The 15,365-nt window shown below is 53.2% G+C and overlaps 1 long non-coding RNA gene across 1 annotated transcript; it reads left to right on the top strand.

Moving 5' to 3' along the window:
• The first annotated feature begins 1,226 nt into the window (after positions 1–1,226).
• LOC128328734 (uncharacterized) lies at positions 1,227–2,199 on the top strand. The gene is made up of 3 exons (XR_008309374.1): positions 1,227–1,287; positions 1,590–1,667; positions 2,159–2,199. It is a non-coding gene; the product is annotated as an uncharacterized LOC128328734 (long non-coding RNA).
• The last annotated feature ends 13,166 nt before the right edge of the window (positions 2,200–15,365 follow it).

The raw sequence follows: 15,365 nt of genomic DNA, 5'->3' as shown, positions 1-15,365 counted from the left end.
TCCTTGGTCCATAGGAGCGTATGAAGCCAGACCCCCTGTGGCAGCTGGAGCATCTGGGGGAGCTTGCTCGGAAGGAGGTGAGGAGCATCTTGAATGGAATTGTCCAGCCTAGAGTGGAAGACCACCCAACCCCTTAAGCAAGGGGTTTGGAAAACAAGGTTGCCCTTCTTTGAGCACCCTTTTCCGTGGGGTTTGGTCAAGACACAACACGGAATACTCGTTGGCTTGGTCTCATCCATGCATTAGCAGAAAGCAACTGCAGTTGAGTTGTATTGCAGGTGCAATTTTGGAAATGGCAGTTGTGGCCAATGGGGAGGCCGCTGGCATAGTTAAAGCAAGGGGCAGGGGGGAAGGCTCCAAGAGGATCCTCTTCCCTGCTGGGTCGTTGGCCAGGGTGGAGTTGCAGCAGTCTCAGGGGTCCGGGTGCAGGCAAGAGCGCAAGGAGGAATCCAGACCTCAGAGCAGTGACCTTGACACATTTCCAAGTTGGGGGCATTTGGGCAGAAACCCTTCAGCCTGAGCGCCATTTCCCACGGTGCTGACCTCTGCACAGTTTTACTCTTTCCTCAGTGTTGGGAGGGCCCTTTCCGAGAGATGGAGCCCTCTGTGAAGAGCTCTGTGCGGAGGGCTGCACTTCCCAGGACTCTCTGCAGGCCTAACAAGATGGTGCAGGGAACAAAGGGGTCCTTTTTCCCTTCAGGGAGCATCCCCACACACCCCCAGCCCGGTCCAGATGCCAGCACTGTACCGTGGGGAAATTCATCCCCAGATGCATCCAGGAGGACTGTGTAGAGTATTCTGCTTTGTCCGAAGCTGCACACAGGCCCAATGAACAATTTGTCACAGTCAGGACTGGAGAGCCACTTAGGCTAAATGGGCCTGCCGCTGAAGAACACTACTCCGAGGGGGAGTGAGATTCTGGCAGGAAATTCAGGACCTTGGATAGCTCCAGACAGGGACCCTTGAGCCGGTGGGGGAGACCAGAGCAGGGTAGACGTTGCTTCAGCAATGTTGACAAGCCCAGTGCAGGATTGGATCTTTGGCTGGCTAGTTAGGGTGGCTGGCTAGTGCCTCCGTTTTGGACTTCTGCAACCTCCTTCCACCACCCCTCTGCTGCTGCTCTGGATGGGAGCCACCACCCTCTGAGCAAACGTGTTTCTGGCCCTCCTGGTACTGAGCCTGTGCTGATCCTTTTTGTTGCAGTTCAGAAAACCTTGCTTCGTACGAGCACCTGTGACGTTTCACATTGAATGTGAGATGCGGACCAGGCAGCCAGGACCTGTCCACGTAAGTTTAATGCAAGCCTTATGTTCCCTATGGACTAAGAATGGGGGCAGGAACCCGATATGGGGGCTTCATCCTTGGGATATGGAGGGAGTGCTAGATTTTTCTCTGATCCCACTTGTGTAAAGGGTTCCAGTGAAGTGGAGCCGTCTCCGTCTGAGGTGGCTGGCTAGCGCAACGGTTTTGCGCTTGGGCAGCCTCCTCCCAGCAGCGCTCTCCTGCCACTCTGGATTTCAGCCACCATCTAAAGAAATGCATTTTTGGACCTCCGGGTACTGAGCCTTTGCTCAACCTTTCTGTTGCAGGTCCCAGAGCCTCAGCTTCCTCCAGGAATGGGAGGTTTTATTCGAAAACCTCCCCATCACAGGCTGAGACCAAAACCTGTATGTATGACGCAAGTCATTCCCGTACGTTCCCTATGTAAAAGGAAGGGGGGGTCGGGACCCCAGGGAGGGCCTGCATCCTCGGGCTAAAGAGGGAGTGCGATATCTGTCACCCATTCCACTTGTGCCGGGGTTTCAGTCAAGTGGGGCTATCTTTGTCTAAGCTGTGAGGACATTGCTTCATGCAGCTTGGAGGGTGAGCAAGATTCTGGCGGGAAGATCAGGACCATGGGCAGCCCCAGGCAGGGACAACTGAAGTGGAGGGAGAGCCCGGAGCAAGGTAGATGTTGCCTCAGCAATGTTGATAAGCCCACTGCAGGCTTTGGAGCATTTGCTGACCAATTAGAGTGGCTGGCTAGTGCAACAGTTTTGCGCGGATGCAGAATCCTTCCAACAGTGTTCTGCTGCTGCTGTGGATTTCAGCTGCCCTCTGAGGAAATGCATCTTCAGCCCTCTGGGTACCCAACCTGACCTGAACTTTTCTGTTGCAGGTTCAAGAGCCTCGGCACGCCCCAGAACCTCCCCAAGATTGGAAGTATCAGCCAGAATCTGTCCAGGTACGTTTGCTGCAAGTACAAGGTTCCCTGTGGAAGAGAAATGGCGGGTAGGAGCCCAAGGAGTGTGCTGCATCCTTGGGCCATGGAGGGAGTGCTGGATCCACTTGTGCAAGGGGTTCAGGCGAAGTGGGGCCGCCTGAGCTGAGGGGACTTCCTAGCTCGGAGTCAGACAGTTACTGGGTAGTGATCTCCGCTCCCCCTGCCCCTCTTCCTCCTCCCACTGCTGGGCATCATGACTCTTCCAGGGCACAGAAAGAATAGCAGCAGAAGGATGCTACAGAGAGAGTCACTGCTGCATCTGGCAGGGTCCCTCTAGCTTCAGGTGGTCCAGATATTCCTCCTCTGCGGAAGCCTTTTCAGTCTGAGCTACTCCTCACTCTTGATGTAGCTGAGATTTCAGAGTTGGGTCTGTGTTGTTTTCTGGATTCCTTTTAGAAGTGGAGACAGTTTGTGGCCACGGAGGGTCTAAGGGAGCTCCGCAGTTCGGCCTGTAGGATCCTGGAAGCGCTGGAAGCCACAGAGGTAATGTTGGATCAAAAACTCCATCAATGCAGAGGGAAAGGAATCCGTGGGAGCAGGGGCATAGCAAGGTTGGGGTGGGCCCAGAGACAAGATTTCAAAATGGGTCCTTTGCTGATATACACACACAAACACACTTCACAATATATAGTGCACTCACACTCACATCCCCATTATGAATACGGTGAAGATCTAGTTCACTTTGAATCTAGGTTTTTTTACGCTCTGCTACTGCCGATATTCAAGAGAATCAACCTAATTCATAGGGGGTGCAACACGGGCGGGCAGGGAGTCATGTGACGTGCCTCTGGGGGTCCCCTCAATGGCAGTGGGGCCCTGAGAAGACTGTCTCCCCTTGCCTAATGGTAGTCACGCCCCTGTGTGGGAGGCAGGTGCAGACCCAGACAGACGGAGACCTTTAGACATTTCAGGCTGAGCTACTCCTCAGTCTGAGCTCATCCTACCCAGCATATGGTCTACCCAGCAAATAACCCAAGTAGGAGAAGTGGGTCTGTGTTCTTTTCTGGCTTGCTTTTAGAAGTGGACATGAAGGTAGGAAATGAAGGTTTGAGTGGGCCACTAATGGGCACGTTGTTAACCTTCTTGCCATAGGAATTCCTTGCAAAAAACCCTACGGCGAGATTCTATGGGCCAGGAAACTTCCATAAGAGAATTATGGAAACCATGAAGGTGATGGAAGCCATGCAGGTAATGTCTGGAAAATGCTAGTAATTATGAACAGAAGATAGGGAGGACCAGCAGAGCTTCCCCAGACAGCACACTAAAGAGCTGTTCTCATGGCCATTGACTGGGTAGGACAAGCTGCCAGCCAGTCTCCGGAGCGGTGCGCCCTCCCAAGCCCCAGTCCTGAAGAAATCAAAAACTAGATCAGAGAAGAGGGAGAGGAACCCATGGGAGGCGGGTGCCAACTCAGACCATGTCCTCCTACCCAGCAAATTACCCAAGTAGAAGGGAAAGTCTTCCAGGTTCCAGAAGGGATCCAGCCCTCAGAGGAGCCGTAATCTTGATTCTTTTCCAAGTGGGGGCCTATTGGGCCGAAATGGCATGAGAGCCGTTTCCACCTTTGCTGACCTCTGCATAGTTTTACTCTTTTCTCAGTGCTGGGAGGGCCCTTTCAGAGGGATGGAGCCCTCTCTGGAGAGCTCTCTGGGAGGGATTGCACTTCCCAGCACTCTCTGCAGGCCTTCGAGGTGGTGCTTTGGCTCAGGAGGGCTCCTTCTGCCTGAAGGGAGCCCCCACCCTCAGGGTGCAAAGATGGCAACACTGCATCTTGGGAATGGTCATCCCCACATGGTTCAAGGGGGACTGTGCAAGGTATTTGGCTTGGGCTGAAGCTGCACACAGGACCAATCCACAATTTGACAGGCTTAGGGCTTTAAAGGTGCATAGGGTTGATGGGGCACTGAAGAACACTGTCGCAGGCAGCTCTAAGGGGGAAGAAGGTTTTGACAAGAAGATCAGGATCTTGGATAGCCCCGGACAGGGACAGTTGAACTGGGAGGGGACACCAGAGCAGGTTAGTTGTTGCTTAAGCAATGTGGACAAGACCTCTGCAGCCTTAGGTCTCTGGCTGGCTAGTTAGGGTTTTCTGGCTAGTGCCATATTTTCACACATGTGCTGCATCCTTCCAGCAGCGCTCTGCTGCTGCTCTGGATGTCAGCCACCACCAGAGAAAATGCATTCCCAGCCCTCTGGATACCAAGCCTGTGCTGAATCTTTCTGCAGACAAACCAAGAGCCTTGGAGCATGAAGGGACTGGGGACATCTGATCGCAACTGTGATCCTGGGTCGCTGCCAGTCACAGAAGACATTCAGGTATTGTTTGGGTAACCTCCTACTCCTAACAGAAGAGGGGGAAGGACCAGCAGAGCTTCAACCGAGGGCACGCTAGCTGCTCTCTTGGCCATCAGCTGGGTGGGACAAGCTCCCAGTCCCTCTCTGGATCTGTGCGCCCTCCCAAGCCCCAGTCATGTATGGATCAGAAACTAGATCAGAGAAGAGGGAAAGGAACCTGTGGGAGGTGGGGACAGACGCTGACAGGGTCCGGCCACCCAGCACAGCATATGACCCAAGTCGGAGGAAATGCCTCCAGAGTCCGAGAAGGGATCGAGACCTCAGAGCAGTGATCTTGAGACTTTCCCAAGCGGGGGCCCTTTTGACAGTAACCCTTCAGCGCGAGAGCCATTCCCCACTGTGCCGACCTCTGCACAGTCCTGCGCTCTCCTCAGTGCCGGGACGGCCCTTTCAGAGAAATGGAGCCCTCTCTGGAGAGCTCTCTGGGAAGGGTTGCACTGCCCAGCACTCTCGGCAGGCCTTCCAAGGTGATGATGCAGGGCTCAAGAGTGCTCCGTTGACCTTAAGATGCTCCCGCCCCCGGGCCTGCCCAGATGGCAGCACTGCACCTTGGGAATGGTCATCCCCACATGGCACCTGCCGGACGGTGCCGGGTATTTGGCTTGGGCTGAAGCTGCACACGGGGCTAGGGCTTCAAAGGCACCTAGAACGGATGGGGCCTGCCGCGGAAGGACACTGCCTCATGCAGCGGAGCAAGATTCTGGCAAGAAGATCAGGACCTTGGATTTCTTGTAGAAGTTGTTACAAAATGAGGTAATGCAGGTTTGAATGGGGCACTCATTGCCCTGTGGTCAACCTTCTCGCTACAGGGCACTGAAAACAACTGGCCTGAAGGATGGTGCGGGCTCAGGAGCTTCCCAACAAGAATCCTCCAAGCCATGGAAGCCGTGCAGGTAATGTATGGGAAAAATTCCTAACAGATTAGGGCGGGGGGGGCAGACACGTTCCCAGCCAGTCTCCGGAGCTGTGTGCCCTCCCAAGCCCCAGTCTTGGATGCATCAGAAAGTAGATCAGAGGAGATGGGGAAGAACCCGTGGGAGGTGGGCGCTGACTCTTGACAGTGTCAGAGGGGGCAGAAGAGTGGGTCAGGTGGTAGTGTCCCAATGGGTGCCTGCTACCACCCAGATTTCAAAGAAATTGGTGAAAGGGGTGATTTTAAAAAGAATTTCTGAAGTTTGTGCATCTTTAAGCTTCCCCCCCATCGGGAATGATGGGGAATTTCAGCAGCCCCATAACTCCACTTGGGGGGCACCAGGGATGCTCTGAGCGAGTGGTGGTGTAGTGCACATAGGGTTCCAACCACCCCTTAACCCAAAACCCATGGGGCACGGGGGGTTGTTGTATCAGAGCTGTTCTTCTGAGAGTAGATTCTCTAGTCGGAATGAGAGTGGATTCAAGGTGGGTCATTCTTTTTGTGCCAAACCTTCACATCATCTACAGCAGCAGGAAGAATCCTTCACAGCAAGTAGCCAATCTTTCGTGCCTTAGCTGGAGAATTGCAGTTTGTTCCACCAGGGTCCGGAGAACACACATCTGGCAGGTGGAGGGGTCAGATGGATATCACACTGAAAACGGAGGGTGCTGTTTAGCTCCTTTTGGAGAAGCAATATTGGGAACACGTTGGGGATGATGTTGATTATGATGAATTTCATGCAGATACCTCATTCGGCCTTGGCTGGTGAATGGCTCTTTTTCCCCACCAGGGTCCAAAGGAAAAGGCTTTGCAGCAACAAAGCATCCTGGACAAATACAGGAAGGAGGGCCTCTTCCAGAGATTAAGGTCCCTCCGGAAGCTGGATGAGGTGAGGAAATCGGTAGCACGTGGGCCCCATACGGAGAACCCAGTTCTCTGGGACACGATCCCCCTGCGCTCAGCCCCTTGTGGGTTGTCTCGGGCAGAGAGGAGGAGGGTCTTGGCCTCAGTGCTGCTGCAGTTGCGAGGGGGCAGGTGGAGATTGGAGCCCCCCCCCAGTCCAGTGGGAAGCTCTGCCCCTCCAACACTGGTGAGCCGAGCCTGGGCAGCCTGCAAGCAGCTTCTCCTTCCCCAAGCCAACGTGGCCATCCCCTGGGATCAGCTGGACTTCAGGCGGAAACGGGAGGGTGCTGCGGAGCATTTTCTCCCGCCCGCTCTCTTAGTCACATCATATGCCAGATGCAGGGGGAGAGCAACTGGCCCTGTCCATCCCCAGCACAGCATCCCTCCAGTGGCAGTTGCTGGGGTCTGTCTTATGTTTCTTTTTGAGACTGTGGGCCCTTTGGGGACAGGGGGCCGTTTTATTTCTATCTATGTAAACCGCCTGAGGAACCTTTTGTTGAAAAGCGGTCAATAAATATGCACTGAATTCTTATTCGTAATTCGTGCCTTACCCTCTGGAGGGCCAGGATGCAGCAGGCGCCCTCCTCACACCTTTCTCCCTGTCCTGGAATCCAGGAGACTCAGCTGCCCACCAGACCCGGGCCAGGAAGAACACGGAAGCCCCTGCCTCCAGCGCCAACTCCAGCCCCGCCCAGCACTGCAGGCTCCCCCGAGAGCACCGGAGAGGAGGTAAGCAAGCACTGCCCCTCCCGCACGGCCGAGCCCAGACGGGAAGGAGCGCCCCATCTTCCAAGCAAACTTGGCTGGCCAGAGGTCCCCCCGCCCCAGGCCAGGAAAGCCCATGGCTCAGTGGTAGCCTGGGTTCCTTCTCTGCAGCAGCTCCCAGCTTCCATCCCTGGCAAAGGGCAGAATCCTGTCCAGTCTCTCCCAGGCTCCCATGAAGGCGAATGTGCTGTTTGGAGGGCAAGGCAGAGTTGCAGGCCAGGGTGGGAGACAGAAGAGGAGCAGGGAGCTCCCCATCCCCAGATGAGGGCAGAGGTACTTCTTCCGGCCGTAAAGGGGTCGCCTTGCCTTGCAAGTAATTCGGGCTCACGGGCAGTGGGCATAGATATCGTTGATATCTATGTGAATTGCCTGCAGAAATTCTTGTTGACAAGTGGTCAATAAATATTCACCAGATTCTTATTCTTAAGTCGCTCCTCGCCTTTTGGAGGGCCAGGATGCAGCAGGCACCCTCCGCACGCCTCACTTCTTCTTCTTGCATCCAGGAGTCTCAGCCGAGGCCAGGTCTGCCGCTGCCCACCAGACCCAGGCCAGGAACACCACCGCAGCCCCTGCCTCCAGCACCAACTCCGGCCCCACCCAGCACTGCAGGCTCCCCCGAGAGCACCGGAGAGGAGGTAAGCAAGCACTGCCCCTCCCGCACGGCCGAGCCCAGACGGGAAGGAGCGCCCCATCTTCCAAGCAAACTTGGCTGGCCAGAGGTCCCCCCGCCCCAGGCCAGGAAAGCCCATGGCTCAGTGGTAGACTGGGTTCCTTCTCTGCAGCAGCTCCCAGCTTCCATCCCTGGCAAAGGGCAGAATCCTGTCCAGTCTCTCCCAGGCTCCCATGAAGGCGAATGTGCTGTTTGGAGGGCAAGGCAGAGTTGCAGGCCAGGGTGGGAGACAGAAGAGGAGCAGGGAGCTCCCCATCCCCAGATGAGGGCAGAGGTACTTCTTCCGGCCGTAAAGGGGTCGCCTTGCCTTGCAAGTAATTCGGGCTCACGGGCAGTGGGCATAGATATCGTTGATATCTATGTGAATTGCCTGCAGAAATTCTTGTTGACAAGTGGTCAATAAATATTCACCAGATTCTTATTCTTAAGTCGCTCCTCGCCTTTTGGAGGGCCAGGATGCAGCAGGCACCCTCCGCACGCCTCACTTCTTCTTCTTGCATCCAGGAGTCTCAGCCGAGGCCAGGTCTGCCGCTGCCCACCAGACCCGGGCCAGGAACACCACCGCAGCCCCTGCCTCCAGCACCAACTCCGGCCCCACCCAGCACTGCAGGCTCCCCCGAGAGCACCGGAGAGGAGGTAAGCAAGCACTGCCCCTCCCGCATGGCCTTGCCCAGATGGGAAGTGTTGCAGGGGTGGGAGTCCGAAGAGGAGCGGCGGGGGCTTCCCATCCAAAGATGAGGGCAGAGGCAACTCTTCCGGCTGTTAAGGGGTCGCCTTGTGAGTAATTCGGCCTTGTGTTCTTCTCCGCAGATGGAAAGAGGAAGGCCCCAAAGGAGGGGGTGGTATGCGGTCAAAGGCCCTCTGCTGTACAAGGTGAGGAGATCTCAACACCCCCACAGAGTGTCCCATATAGTCATCTTGGCTTTCTGGTATCCCAGAGATAAGGAGTATTGAGAGGGAGACCCAGAGATGGGATCATTTTTCCGGCAGGGGCCTCCTGCAGCCAGTTTGAAATGAGCCTCCCAGTCAGTGATTCTGCTGCCAAACCAATTAGGGGAAAGATCAATTGAAGCCAAAACTCAAGAGATGCAGCCAAGCAGCAGCGGCAGCAATTGAGATGAAACCAGATCCTAACCATAAGGAGGAGGCACTGGAGGCACAACGCAGCACTGAACAAATTGCCCTCAGAGAGGCAAACCATCTCAAGGCAATTCTAATTGCGATAGACAGACCCCACTTCCCTTCCTCCTGCCCAAACAGAACCTGAAGAGGGAGCATTCAGTGGCATGCAGCCGAATCATGTTCTGTACGGGTTATAGAGAGCAGGGGTCCCAACCCTCTACAAGAAGTGTACCCGTCCCATGGCAAACCTTCAGCTCAGGTACCCCAGAGCAGCAACTGAGTGTGTGTCTGTGTGTGTGTGTGTGTGTGTGTGTGTGTGTGTGTGTGTGTGTGTGTAAATCATAAATGTGGCCGTTATGAGACAGGAGACGCCAGTCACTGACTGATATCCAGACATTACTCATGAGTACACTCACTAAAATAAATGGGACAGGTTTACATGTCCCATTAGAATGAGTCGATGAGGAGGAGGAGGAGGAGGAACTGAATCTGGATGCAAGTCAGGGATTGGAGGAGCCCATCTCACAACTGTCACCTTCTAAGAGTGTGTGTGTGCTCTCCTAAAAACACAACAGGGGGTGCGGTGGGGGCGACTCCAGTCACTGGCTCGTGGCTGTTTCTGTCCCCTTCCAAGTTGCCAAGAAGCCGTCTCATGGAAGTCTTGTCCGGTCCATGTCAAGGGGAGTGCTGGGTGCGAGGCTGGGGAGAAGGAGAAGAGGGGATGCAGAGCTTCAGCACCCAGCTGGCTGCAGCCTGGGGAGGGGCAACCTCGGGGCAAGAGGGCCCCCTGGCAGCCCTCCCAGTCCTCGAACCCCTGCAGGACAGCATGCTGTGACTGCCCGTTTTCCTGATGAGCTGAGTGGGGATTCCCAGCCGGGGCAGCCCAGGATTTGTATGATGGGAGTCCATGACAACTTGGGAGACACAAGTTAGGGAAACCTCCAGTGAAGTGAAAGAAGGAGCATCGTGTGCTGTTTCACTTGGTGGGCTGCTGCAGAACCCCTGAATTGGCTCAGAACGATGGTCCCCAGAACGGCCCTGGAAAGCATCCGTGAAGAATTGGTCAGGCAGCATCTTTGCAGTTTTGCTTGGGAGATGCAGCTTGTTCTGAGCCAAGTGGATTCCTGCAAGAGCAGCTGCTGGCGTCCTTTCTCCAGCCAATCCTCGTGAATCCTCCATCTTTTCCATTTCCACCAGGACATTGTAGGACTTTGAAGAATTCCTTCTCAAGCCCAAATCCAGAGGGGCTCAGCTGGAAACATGGCAGTGGCCTCTGCTTCTCAAGGGGCAGAGAAGGGCAACTCATCTCTTCCTAGGAATGGTCACGATGAAATGTATTTCATTCTAGCTGTGCACCATTTTACAAAAAGAAACCCAAATCTTCCAATTAGAACTAGTTTTCAAAGTTCCATTGAAACGATCTTTGATGTATGCATTTAATTGTGCTGGCGATAAACAACTTTGAAACCCGTTCCTTCTGGGGTGAAAAGGGTTCTTTTGAGAGCCAGCGTGGTGTAGTGGTTAGAGTGCTGGGCGAGGAGCAGGGAGATGAAATCTCCGTTCAGCCCTGAGGCTCACTGGGTGACTCTGGGCCAGTCACTTCTCTCTCCGCCTAACCTGCCTCACAGGGTGGTTGTGGGGGGAAGCAGAACCCTGTTCACTACACTGGGCTCCTTGGATATAAAGAGAGTGACATCAATCCATGCGGGGCTCTCGGTGGCAGCTAGTCCTGATGGCTGGAGGCTACCTCCAGGCTCAGAGGCAGGGCCCCTGTGAATAGCAGCTCCAGGGGAGCAACAGCAGGAGAGGAGGCATGCCATCATCTCCTGGTGGTGAGCTTCCCAGAGGGCTCCACTGGTGCGCTACTGTGTGGTACGGGAGGCTGGACTCGAGAGGTCTTGGGTCTGATCTAGTAAGGCTGCTCTTCTCTTCTCCCGGGGAGATATTGAATGGCGTTGGCTGAGAGCAGAAATTGCCAGCTCTCGAAAAGGACCGAGCCACTTGTAACTCGTGCATCGTTTTCAAAAGCTTGATCTGGCAAGCTTTCATGAAACAAAACCTTGCCGAGAGAGAGGGAGATCTGGGATGAGAGGTCTGTGGTAGTTCTGGCCCCAAGCAATTGGCCCAGTCCTACAAACAGGCGCAGGAGCACTTTTGGATTTGATTATTGGCGGGTTGTTTTTGGATTCCTTGTCTAATGGGTCGGTGTCATGGTGGCTGTGTTGATTTTTGCTTGCTTTGGGTTTTGCAGGGATTTGACAAGCTGAACCTAAGGACAGCCCAATAAACACCCCTTGCAGCTGCAATCCCTTGAAAAGAGAGACTGCTGAGTATGTAAGGAAATATCCTCGGCAGGCTCCATCTTGCCCCCGCTGTGTTTTTCCTGCAACTTGGTCATGGCATTCAGTAATCGGAATGAGTCCAGAGCGTCTGAAACCCACGAGCGCAAATGGGGGGTGAGGTTCCTCTCCCTTCCTGCACGGTAAGCCCTGGAGGTGGGGTCCAAGGACTGACTTGGGCATATTGGCCACGTGTCTATTCCAGGATCCCAGGACATGGGGGCGCTGCAGGGAAAGGACATCGCTTTCCCACCCATCCCATCGAGACACTTGTCTGTTTAGTCTTTTCTGGTTGCCAGCTTTGCAACCTCGCTGCAGACCTGATTGTTGTGGCATGATGTGGCCTATCTGCTGCTGTGCCATCCAGTCTAGAACTGTGTGTGTCCTTGCCTGGAAAATGATGGTTTGCCTCTCTAGAAGAGTGACAGCTTGGGTACCAAAGAGTTGATCTCTCCCATCTTGTTGTCGGTCAGCAATGCAGTGACCTTCTATGCTGTCTGGAAACCCTGGTTGCTCCCTCCAGCAAGTCTGAAGGTTCCAAGGGAACTCTTCTTTGGCCGTTAGTTCAATCCCTATATTTAGACTAAAAAGCGTATGAGGTCTCAGAACATGAAGCCAATTAAAACAAGGCTTAGCACATCCAGCTCTGACCATGCTGGTCTCCTGCAACCTAGGGAGCTTCAGCGTGGGGATCCAGTTGGCTTTGCTTGTTTTAGAGCAGGAGTTCTCCAGCCTGGGTCACCAGAGGTCATTTGAATTCAACTCCCATCATCCCCTGCCACAGTGGCCTTCAGTGGTGATGATGGGATTTGTAATCCAACAGGATACGGGGACCCAGTTGGAGGACCTCAAAGAAAGAAAGCCATGTAGAGAGTTTCCAAAACTACAGTGATTCTTTGGGGTGATATTGGTTCTGACTGTAAGATCTTGCCAGACTCCACAGGTAGAGAAAACGGTCTCTTCCTAGCCATAATGGGCCATTTTCCAGCTCTCTTCTCTCTCTCCCTTCCATATAGTTTTAAATGATGGCTTCTATTTTGTGTGTGGTAATTCTACAAAGTTGATGAATCTTTATATACTGATTCTCAACACAAGTTCTCAAAGCGGTTGACAATGTATTAACTTAGTAATGAACTAAATAAAGATAAATTTTATTTAAAATAAATAAAATGTACTAATTACACTTTTCTTCAGGTTGACAGGATACGCAGATTTGGATGGTCCAGGAACCTCATCTTAGAAAGGGACCGTAAGTGGCTCTTAATTACCATCCGGGTCCAGTTTTGGGACAGGAATTGGAAAATCAGCTTGAACTGCTTAAGGGTCTCAAGCGACAAAGGTAGCTTTGGACCTTCATGTTCCATTCTTTCTGCTGAGATGCAGAAAGCCCAATGCATGCTAGATTCCCAGGCTGTATGCAGTGAGCACGTGAGAGACGTGGAATACACCCAGCCTTGACTGCAGGGATTCAAAGCCTCTACGTGGCCAACCTCTGGAAGCACCAAAGCCAACAGAATTGTGGGGCAAGGCAGCCTCTGGCCCTTTCCCTCCGGCACCACCTCAAGGCCTCCGGCCACCCCTCTTTGGACAAGGCAGGAAGCAGAGAAGAGCTTCTCGGCCATGCTGGGCACCAATGTGGGGCTCTGCCCTTTCTGAAGTGCAGGCCTCTCTGTGGGGGTGATGAGATCTCCTCACCTTGTACAGCAGGGGAGTAGAATACCACAACCTCTTCTTGGGCCTTCCTCTTTCCATCTGCGGAGAACAACACAAGCCCGAATTACTCACAAGGCAACCCCTTTACGGCCGGAAGAGGTGCCTCTGCCCTCATCTTTGAATGGGGAGCTCCCCGCTCCTCTACTGTCTCCCACTCTGGCCTGCAACTCTGCCTTGCCCTCCAAATGGCACATTCGCCTTCATGGGTCCCTGGGAGAGACTGGACAGGATTCTGCCCTTTGCCAGGGATGGAAGCTGGGAGCTGCTGCAGAGAAGGTACCCAGTCTACCATTGAGCCGTGGGCTTTCCTGGCCTGGGGGGGGGCCTCTGGCTGGCCACGTTTGCTTGGAAGATGGGGCGCTCCTTCCCGTGTGGGCTCGGCCGTGCGGGAGGGGCAGTGCTTGCTTACCTCCTCTCCGGTGCTCTCGGGGGAGCCTGCAGTGCTGGGCGGGACTGGAGTTGGTGCTGGAGGCAGGGGCTGCCATGGTGTTTCTGGTCTGGGTGTGGTGGGCAGCTGAGTCTCCTGGATTCCAGGACAGGAAGAAAGGTGTGAGGAGGGTGCCTGCTGCATCCTGGCCCTCCGGAAGGCGAGGCACGACTTACGAATAAGAATTCAGTGCATATTTATTGACTGCTTTTCAATAAAAGGTTCCTCAGGCGGTTTACATAGATAGAAATAAAACGGCCCCCTGTCCCCAAAGGGCTCACAGTCTAAAAAAGAAACATAAGATAGACCCCAGCAACTGCCACTGGAGCGATGCTGTGCTGTTGGGGATGGATAGGGCCAGCTGCTCTCCCCCTGCATCTGGCATATGCCTTATACTCTTTCTAAGGCCTTCATGGCCTTAGATATCCTTTCTAAGGCCTTCATGGCAATCCTACCAAGTGCTACTCTGTGGCGTATTTCTTGACTGCTGGATCTTGACTGCTGATGGTAGATCCTAAAAGGCAGAAGCTATCCACCACTTCAACGTCTTCATTGTCAATTCTGAGTCTGGTTGCTGTACCCGTTGTCATTAGTTTAGTCTTCTTTACAGTTAGTCGTAGTCCCATTTTTTCACTGTGCTCCTTGACTTTCCCTACTAGAGGAAAAGATCATCCACATTCTCACCTATCAGAGTGGTGTCATCAGCATAGCAAAGATGTTTCTTCCCCCAACTTTAAAACCACACTCATCTTCTTCCAATCCAGCTTCTCTCACTATAGGTTCAGCATGTAAGTTGAATCAAGAAGGAGAAAGTATACAGCCTTGTCTTACTCCTTGGCCGATCTGGAAGCAGTCTGTTTCACCATGTTCTGTCTGGACTGTGGCTTCCTGTCCTGTGTATAGGTTTCTCTTGAGAGCAATGAGATGTTCTGAGACACCCATTTTCCTAAGGATATTCCACAACTTGACAGGGTCGACGCAATCGAAGGTTTTTCTGTAGTCAATAAAGCACACATGGACTTCTTTTTGGTATTCTTTGGCTTTCTCAATTCTCCAGCGTGCGTCAGCAATGATGTCTCTTGTTCCTCGGCCTTTTCTGAAACCAGTTTGAACATCCGGCATTTCTCCTTCCATGTAGGACTCTAATCTGCATTGGATGATCCTGAGCATTCTTTTGCTAGCATGTGAAATGAAGGATATTGTGTGATGGTTTGCGCAATCTCTTCAGGCTCCTTTCTTCGGTATGGGTATGTAGACTGACCTCTTCCAATCTGTTGGCCATTGTGTTGTTCTCCAAATTTGCTGGCATGGTTTGGTTAGAGCCTTGACTGATTCTTCTTCTGTTTCTTGCCATATTTCTGTAGCTATTCTAACAATTCCTGTAGCCTTCTGATTTGGTAATGTCCAGAGTGCTATTTAGTTTAGGAAAAAAGACAACTGTGGGGAGACATGGTAGAGGTCTATAAAGTCATGCATGGTGTGGAGAACGTGGATGGAGAGGAATTCTTCATAACACTAGAACCAGGGGTCATCCCATGAAATGGATTGACAGGAAATTTAGGACCAAAAAATGGAAGTATTTTTTCACACAACGCATAATCAACTTGTGGAATTCTCTGCCATGAGATGTGGTGACAGCCAACAACCTGGATGGCTTGAAGAGGGGTTTGGATCACTTCATGGAGGAGAGGTCTATCAATGGCTACTAGTTGGAGGCCGATAGGCCACATCGAGCCTCAAAGGCAGGATGCCTCTGAGTTCCATTTGCAGGGGAGTAAGCGCAGGAGAGAGGGCGTGTCCTCAATTCCTGCCTGTAGGCTTCTAGCGGCATCTGGTGGGCCACTGTGTGAAACAGGATGCTGGACTAGATAGGCCTTGTGTCTGACCCAGCAGGG

The sequence above is a fragment of the Hemicordylus capensis genome, chromosome 1, assembly GCF_027244095.1.
Source record: "Hemicordylus capensis ecotype Gifberg chromosome 1, rHemCap1.1.pri, whole genome shotgun sequence".
Lineage (NCBI taxonomy): Eukaryota > Metazoa > Chordata > Lepidosauria > Squamata > Cordylidae > Hemicordylus > Hemicordylus capensis.
Note: the sequence above shows the minus strand (reverse complement) of the source record. Positions and strands in the feature narration are given on the sequence as shown.